Genomic DNA, 9,734 nt, shown 5'->3' with positions numbered 1-9,734 from the left:
ATATTTGTATACCTAACCCTTAACTGTACCCCACAATTTTAAAATAAAAAATATGGTTAAAAAAAGCAGGACATACTCATTCGCTATGCCTGTGCTCATCCCTTAGCATTGAAATACCAACTTAGCAACAGTGTGGTTTGAATAAATTACATAACCTCTTTGAGCCTTGTTGCAACCTGTGTAGGATGTGAATACAAATAGTGCCCACTTGCAACTGATTTTGTCTTGTTTTTTCTTCCCAGAACATGAATCCTGTTGGAAGGCTATTACTCACATTGTGAGGCTTGGTGGAAGGTGAGCAGCAACCAGTAGAGAAGCTTAAGGTGACAAACATTCCCCCAACTCCGGCAGTTGAAACTCAAAGTGTGATTGAGACTAAACTAATCAGAAACTCTTACTTAAAACATTGGTCCCTGAAGGATGGTTGCAAAGAGGAGAGGAGAGGTGAGAAGTGACCGATGGCAGCAGGGGCAGCCCAGAAATCTAGGGGCAGCAGAGGGGCATCTAACCAGACTTTCTCGGAGACGCCTGTGAACTATGCCCTGCTCCCTAACCAACCTCTGCTCACTATGGGGGTCTTATCCTCTCATCCTCTGACCGACTTTATAGGATACACGGTAGGCATCCAAAATATTCTATGCCTATACATCAGCCCTTAATTTCTGTGGTTAGCCACTAGGAACCCTGACCACATAAAATATTTATGAGGATTAAGTGAGACGATGCATTTCAAGAGCACTAGAACTCAGTGCTTCATAAATGCTCAGGGAATGTTAGCTTCTGTGCTATGCTCATGTTTTCTGCCTATTTACCCTTTCCAGACATCAAATCAACAAGCAGGATCATATTGTACATATTGTCTAGTTTTCAATACAAATGGAATAAACTGATGTGACTGAGACAACATAGGTTCTCTGCTTAGCTTCAGAGTCACAATGGACATTCAATTATCGTCGCATTCATTTGGTGAGTTCACAATTCAACAAATATTTATAGAATAACTTCCATGTATGAAAATCTGTGCTAGACACTAGAATTACTAAGCACTGACCATTTTATGAAATAGACAGAAAATCAAGACAAGAAGAAAGGACAAAAAGGAAAAAAGAAAAGTAAGACCAAAAGCTGGAGGGAAGACTGAGGAAACAACAGACTGCGTGTCTTGGGAGAGGTCTGTAATATCAGAAATGGATTCCAGTGACACCCACCTGCTGACTACCACTCACGATGTGATGGCATCCGGCCTACAGAACAAAGCCCTAGATTGGCAAGTGTCTTTTTATATTTACATTTTTATATTTATAATATAGAGGGTGCCACTTACAGAGGGTGCCTAGGTCACCACTAGCTCAGGAACTACTTCCTTTAAGTCTGCAGAATGGAACTATCTAACCTACTTCTTCACAGGGATTTAGTGAGGAAAAAAATAAGATAACAAATAGAGAATTACCTAAAAGTTCTCAAATTCCGTTACATTGAACACGATTCCCATTGTTACTAATATCAGGGGAACCCGAAAAAGGTATATACATTTTAAGCGATTTTAAGAGATGTTCGCCATCATCAGAAGTGTCTGGACGCTGACAGCAGCCACTCTGAGAGCCTCTTGCAATTGCAGAAGTCAAATGTGACTTGTATTCATCTTTTGCATCAGTATATATATATTGACTGTTACAATTTCAATAGATTTTCCTTTCTTAAAATGTGCATCCATTTTTTGGCGCCCTCTATATTATAAATAGTGGTTTACACTTAACATTTGACCTTTTTTGTTTGAGTCTCCAATTGCACAGCTCTGGTTTTCTGACTAATGCTGGAGGAAAAGTTTCTTTTTTTTGTAAACAAAATTCAATGGTTACAAAATGTACCTTGCCGCTTTATGGTGGGCTGTTTTTAAGTTTTCTGATTGAAAGGCTTTTTCTTTGCGGAAAACTGGAGACAGAGAATATGTTAGAGATTGTTTTCTCTCCTGAGAAAAATAAGATCTTTATAGGGAGTTTCCAGTTTAAATTGTAGCCTTCTCCTGAATTCCAGTGGAAATGCACTGAACATGTCTCCGAGGGTTACTGGCCAGGACTATGGATTCCTGGAGCACTAGTGTCAGATGCTGCTTACCAAGACAGCAATTCATTGTGACAAAGCAACAACATCTTACTCTAGTGTGATCTAAAACTAGAAGAAATGTAATCCTAAATGAGGAAAGAACCCGTTGCTTCCTTTTACAGATCACAAAACCAAAGTCCAAACAAAACAGACAGATGCTCCAAGCCCAGACACCACAGCGTCCGCCTCTGCTCCTTCCCTCTCTCCCCTGCCGTCCCAGCCTCTCTGACTCCCTCACCTCCCCAACTTTTACTTCTCCTTATTTACATTTCTTTCTCTCTTGGTAGAACTAAGTTGCTTCACAGAAAACGTCCTGTGGAAAACGTGTGTGACTTTGGGATGTGCCACATGTGAGTTTGGTTTGACTTACTTCTTCTATGATGCTTTTACAGCAGGTGAGCATTAGGCTTTATGTTGCTAAAGCAATGCCCTTAATCCTTCTCATTTAAAAAAATTAAGTTGTGCTCACTCGCAAACTTCTTGGCATGGACTCTGCTAATTGTTCACAAGAAAAATAGGGGAAGGGTAGGAGGCCAGTGAGACCCCCACTTCTCCCTGGCAGTGCAGACATGATATAGGTGATAAGGGAAGGGCACAGACCTCCAACTGCTTTCTTGAGCCCTTCCTCTTAAGTTGGGTCTTAAGTCCCTGTATGAGTAGAAGCAAACTGTCACTTCCAGGACACAGAGATCCATGATGGCTACCAGAAGGACAAGAAGTGTTCTCCTCCTTGATAAGAGGCAGGAATTGTGTTGGGCCCAGTATCCTATACCAATATCAAAAGGGAATGTGTCTGCACTGTGGAGGGGCAGATGTCTCCCTCTCAAAATCTTCCACAGCTTTCTCAAGGAGGAGAAGCAGGGATGCTGAGGAGGCCTCCCACCCAAGACCTGGCACGTAGCTTTGTCTAACATTGAGCCTTGACCAGGACAAGATAAAAACCCCAGTCCCCGCCACAGAGCTAGACCCAGGTAACAGCAGCCAGGCTACTGCTTGGGGGAAAGAAGAGTTCTGAGATAGAAACTGCCCTCTGTGGGCAGAGGTGCAGGAACAGCTGATAGCTGAGGAGGGGTGGAGAAGCAACACTGAGAAAAATCCTTGGACCAACAATACAGGCCCAAAGCACAGGCACCATCAGAGTCTGTAAAGGGCTTCAAAGCCTGTAGTGACCTTAGCAGAAGAAGAGCAATGAAACCCAAACCAAGTTCAACTCCTGTCTTGATTAACTCGCTCTACACAAACGTCCTCTCCACTTGCTGGTCTAAATAATTATTACCTCAGTTTCTACTTTTTCACACAGAAAGCCCAGCGTTCAATTATGGCATAAGAAAAATTTCAGTAAGACAATTATACAATACAAAATCAAGCAAAAATTAACCAACCAAAAAAAATACAGCCTGCAACTCTTTGTAAAGAGATAAAACAATCAAGAAAACGATACTCAAAGATATCCCAGAAGATGAAACTATTCATTCAGGACTTTAAGATAACTGTACTTAGTATATTTAATGCAGTGGTGGATGGCATACATGGACGTTGTGCCAAATCAGTAGGGTGGGGCTGATTATTCAACATATATTACTGAAAAAAATCCCCTATTTAAAAAGCTCTACCTCATACAATGTATAAAAATTGATATAATCTGCACTTAAAAAGTTAAGTGTGAAAAACAGTATATGTAATCTAAAAAAAGGAATACTTTAAGATATTGGGTAAAGAAGATTTTTTTAAAAGGAAAGCAATGGAAGATGAAACAAAATAAAAGATTTTTTGATATAACAACATAAAATACACAATGTTTACATATCAGCTAGTATCATAAATAAGGAAACTGAGAAAGTCTGCAGAATGGGATGCATGAACAGCTATTGCAATAATAAATTCATCAACATCTCATCAGGAAAACAGTAAAAAATATTAATAGAAAATTCAAAAAAGAAGAAAGTCATATGGTCAATGAATATATAAAAATATTCAAACTGCCTAGTAATCAAATAAATATTGCAGAAGACAGTGTCGCTAACAAAGTTCCTCCCACACACACCTCCTTTTTCCCAAGTCCCTAAATTAACCATTGGTTCTTGCATCCCATTTTCAAAGTTTAACATGATGTATTATATCAGCATCCACCGTCCACTCAAAATTGTATATACTAATTTGTTCTGATAGACTGAACAAGAGCATACCAAGCCCCCAGGGAACATCCACAGATGCCATGGCTGCTGAGGGTCCCCGATTTCTACATGCATATGGCAGTTATCAGAGATGACTTTCAGGGTTTGAAAGACTGAAGGAAATGGGACAATGGAATGGATAGATTTTGCATCTGGTGAAAATGTAAAAAACAAAATTTTGAGAAAGCTGAATAAAATAGTGCTACAATATACTACATGCATCATACTCACTTCATCCTTCCAAATCTTGGTGTTATGAGTTAAATTATCCCCTCCACACCCCCCCAAAATATGTTGGAGTCCTAACACCCAGTGCCGCAAAAGATGAATTACCTGATTTGGAAATAGGTTTGGTGCAGATGTAATTGCTTAAGACAAAGTCATCCAGAGGTAGCATGGACCTTTCAACCAACACACCTGGTGTCCTTGTAAGAGAGATGCCACATGAAGATACAGAGACACACAGGGAGAAGACAGCCACATGGTGATGAAAGCAGAGACCAGAGAGATGCACCGACAAGCCAAGGATTGCCTGAAAATGCCAGAAGCTGGAAGAGATGAGGAAGGATTCTCCCTACAATCTTCACAAAAAGCATGACCCTGCCAACACCTTGACTTTGGACTGAGGCACTAAATTTCTGTTGTTCTAAGTCATCAAATTTGTGGTAATTTATCATGACCGTCCTAGGAAACGGATACACTTGACTGATACATCAGGCACATCGCAGGAACTCAATAAATGATTACTTGGTAAATGACTAGATGTTCTCTCAGGTACAAAAGTGATTTCCAAAATCCATGCCACAGGAAAGCTTTCACATATGACTAAATTTGTACAAGCAACACAATACGACTTTCCAAAAAAAGAGTGAGGTGTTTTATCTTTTGAGAATGCTGTTGCTTTTGAGTTTTCTGTTATTCGTTTTTATTTAAATATTAGTGAATATGTTGCTTTCTCTCAGACCACAAAGAACTAAAGAAGCATGAACAAATGGTAGTGATGTTTATTTTATTCGAGGACAGAAATATGACCGGCCATAACTCTGCGACTGAATTTGGCTCGTAAAACAAGCTTAGGACACTCAAGATAATTCTCTGGAAAAAAGGCCTTGAGCTATTATAAACAGAACATCTGCAGGTCCTGGGTCTATGAAGGAAACTGGGACCTCCTTGCCACGCCGAACCCCCTGCAGCAGGGGCCTGTGCCTTTGCAGACATCTTCACTGTGCCCTCTCAGGTCTTTCTGCCTTTGAATCCTTATTCCTCAATAGCTGATTTTTACAAAATTGGTTTAAGCTGTGAAATATTAAGTAAAAAGGAATCAATCTGCAGAAGTAGAAGGAAGACTGTCTCAATCATAGCAAATTCTTAGTACTCGAAACTCTTTAAAGAGAATCCAACATCCTAAGAAGAAAACATGTCATGGCAGATAAGAAACTAAGACTGAATTGACCTTTTTAAGGGGGAATACTTACAGTAAATGTCATTTTTACTTATCTCTTACAAAAATAAGTAATTTCTATATTTTTCACAATTCTGTGAAGGACAGCAGGGATATGAAATGTAATGACTTCCTTTGTTTTAAAAAATATCAATGACTGTCTACTCCAAATATTTTCCTCACATCTAGTGGGGGAACCAAGAGTGATTAAATTTCATTAAGTTTAATTCTTAAAATTCTATTTTAATCCAAATTAAAGAATTTTGAGATATATTTTATGATTAATTTTTCATTTATTTTAAGAAATTGTTGTTTTACATTCAATAAGTTAATTAAGAGTTTAGAAGAGGATGTGTCTATATGTTAACCTTCAAAATATGTAACTGGGAAACTGCATCATTGATATGGAAGAAATATGGATTTCAGTACATATCTCACACCATAAGCAAAAGTCCACTCCAGATGGGTTAAGAATGTCAATGTTAAAAGCAACACTCTGCTCCAGTTACTCGCCTGCTTTTTCCCAGATCCATTTCCTGCTCTTTCCACGTCCTGCTCTGTATTTCAGGGCACTGACCTTGCAATATACCTTTCCCAGGCTCCCAGATCTCTGACTTCCCTGGAGGTTGAGCCAATGGGAAAGTTGAGCCACCGGCAGACACCAAAAGGGAAAGAGAAAGGGAGAACCCAGGTGTTTCTTGCTTCATCTGCTTCTCACAGTGTCTGGGGAAGGGCCATGTGTCCACCAAGGTGTCCAGTTCTGCTGGACAGTCTCCCCACACTCCCATCCCAGTTCCCCATAGATGGTTCCAGTTCCTGGGCTTGGCTGACATCACACTCTTTTTTGTTCCTCTGGGCTTGAGGATGTCAGTGGAGTTTTAATGCTGTTGATCTCTGGGTTGTCTCACCATCCTCAGGGGCTCTTCAGTTCTCCAAAATCATTGTGAGAAGTTATTCTCTTAAAATTTGCTCAGTTGAACTACTTCTCAGGCACTTTTTTGTTTGTCAGAATTTCACTGTGTCTCTGGGGTTGGAGTGCAGTGGCAGCGTCACAGCCACCGCAGCCTTGGGCTCAGGTGATCGTTTCACATCAGCTTCCAATTAACTGGAACTATAGGCATGAATCACCATGCCCGGTTACTTTTTTGGTTTACTATAGACACCACATCTCACCAAGTTGCCCAGGCTGGTCTCGAACTCCTGGGCTCAGGCAATTCTCTTGCTCCGCCTCCAAAGTGCTGGGATTACAGGCGTAAGCCACTGTGCTCAGCTCAGGCACTCATTTTTACCTGATGCTACCTGATTGACACAAACTCTAAAGAGAAAGTAAATAAGAGAATATCTTTATTATGTTACAATTAACAGATGACTATCAAATTATATCTTAAAGAAAGTGAAGATGAACTGGAAGAATATATTTGCAAAGTATAATCAACAAAAAATTATTGTGAAGAGCACTTAAGAACTCACACTAATCAATAAGGCTAGACATTATTTAAAAGTACCAGATATTCTGGACTTAAAATATATAAATATTGATGACTTTTTAACACTGGCTAAGGATCAAGCTTTGCTGTTTCTTTGCTTGTCTCATGATTTTTGACTGAAAGGTGGGCAGTTCAAATAATATATTAGATAGTAATATTTAGGCCATGTATATACAATTATACATATGTGATCAGTGGTATCTAAGCTGTTCCATTTCCTGGGTCACTCTTCATTTTCTGGCTGATCTGGTGCTCTGTTCTTTATTCTAATCAGGACTACAATCTCAGGTTAGCTGAGCCATTGCTCCTGTGTGTGTGTGTGTGTGTGTGTGTGTGTGTGTGTGTGTGTGTCTAATTGTATATAATTTAGCAACTATTAATTCTATGAATTCTCATTTTTTTCCCCTTGTAAGGTATGGTTGTTTGTTTTTTGTTTGTTTAGTAACTAATCCAGACTTAATCTGTGAGCTCTGTTTCCCCCATGTGTGTGGCCACTGATGTTTTCACTTAGTTTTTAACTCTTGTTTTCATTGCTAGGCATGGCTTCTTTGGGGCCACCCATGTGTCTGCACAGTTCAGGGGCCATGCTCCAGCAGCCAGAGACAGCAAGGATTCCGGAGCCTGCCAACAGGTCATTGTGTGGTTTGGGGAGTGCACAGCACGTTCAGGCAGTTTTCAAGTCAGTACTGGCTCTGTCATGTAAGCCCTCTTGTACTCCCTCTATGTCGCATGCAAACGCATTGTCAGTCAGGGAGCAGCCCAGGCTCTCTCCCATCTCTCAGTGTAGCTGATCCATGATATTTAAGGTGTGCCACCTCCTGGGTCACTCTTCACATTCTGGATGATCTGCTCTTCTCTTGCTTGTCCTGATCAGGACTGTAACCTCAGGCTAGCAAGACCATTGCTCTTCCCAATGTGTTTGTCATTGAGGCAATGCCACTGCCAGCAGGCATTTGCTATTTGTTTGTCTTTCATTCCATTCCAAGTCAAGTGAGCCCCTGCTGCCAACAAGGTTGCTAGTCTCTAGGGCTAGCCCAGGTCTGGTAGAACTACCTCACTGATGGAGCTGGAGAGAAGGGATCAGCCGCAGGCAAGAAACCCGCTGTCTCCTTCCTTTCTTATCTGAATTCAGTCAGTTTTCATGGGCAATATCTTCTCGATGTGTTATATGGCTTTGGTCAATTTCTAGAGCCCTGAGATAGTTGTTTTTTAAAATATAATTGTGTCCAGTGTTACTGTTTCTTTCTGGGGAGAGGATTTGCTTCCCTTTCTCTGTTATATGGGAAGCCCTGCCCCTTACTAGTTTTCTTTAGGAAGAAGTTTAGATCATTGATTTGAAACATTTCTTCTTTTTTAAAAAATAAGTATTTGCTGCTATAAGTTTTCCTCTCAGCAATGCTTTAGCTGCCTCTCACAAATTTTGATATGCTGTTTTTATATTTTTATCCAGATCAAGATAATTCTATTTTCCCTTTTGGTTTCATCTGCAAGGAAATTAGAACCCAGAAAAATATTTGAAAGAGTATTGTTCAATTTCCAAATATTTGGGAAATTTACCACATGTATTTCTGGTATTAACTTCTAATTTAATTCTAATTTGTTTAGAGAATATGTTTTATGATTTCAATCCTTCTAAATTTGCTGACCCTCGTTTTTTGGTCCTGAACATGGTCTACATTGGTTAATATTCCATGTGCACTTGAAGTGAATGTGTATTGGGGGTAGATTTCTCTGAATGTCAACGAAGACAAGTTGATGTATGGTGTTTGTTAAATCTACAAGTATTTTGAAGAACTGTTATCAAGTGTATACCAGTTTTGCATTATTATGTTCTTATGATGAATTTACTTCTTTGTCAATGTAAAATTACCTTTATGCATGGTAAATTCTTTGCTCTGAAATCTACTTTTTCTAATGTCAACCTTACCCCTCCAGTATTCATTTGATCTGCATTCTTCCAATATTTTACTATTTCCAATATTTTACTATTAGCCTCTCCATGTCTTTATCTACATATCTCTATCTCTATCTCTGTCTCAGTCTCTGTCTCTAGCTCTATCCTGGTCTCTCTCTCTCTATCTCTGTCTCTATCTCTGTCTCTGTTTCTATCTCTGTCTCCATCTCTCTATTTTTATCTCTGTCTCTGTCATCTCTCTATCTCTATCCCTGTCTCCGTCATCGCTCTATCTCTATCTCTGTCTCTACCTCCATCTTCACCTCCATTTTTGGACCAGAGGTCAGCCAACTATGGCTCCTGGACCAAATCCTGCCACCTGATTTTATAGATGAATTGGACTGAAACACAGCTGTGTTCATCCATTTGTGAACTATCTAGAACTGATATTTTTCTACAACAACAGAATGAGCAGTTGCAGCAGTGGGGGTTATATTGAATCCTTGGCACAAAGTGTTCACTCTCCGACCCTTGACCGAAGTTTCTGTTTCAGACCATTTACATTTATTCTGGTTATCAATATGTTATGTTTAGGTCTACCGTCTTGTTACTTGGTTCTGGTTTGTTCCATCTGT

The sequence above is a fragment of the Carlito syrichta genome, unplaced genomic scaffold, assembly GCF_000164805.1.
Source record: "Carlito syrichta isolate Samal-C Ts95f unplaced genomic scaffold, Tarsius_syrichta-2.0.1 Scaffold303137, whole genome shotgun sequence".
Lineage (NCBI taxonomy): Eukaryota > Metazoa > Chordata > Mammalia > Primates > Tarsiidae > Carlito > Carlito syrichta.
The sequence above is the reverse complement of the archived record's forward strand: the minus strand, read 5'-3'. Positions refer to the sequence as shown.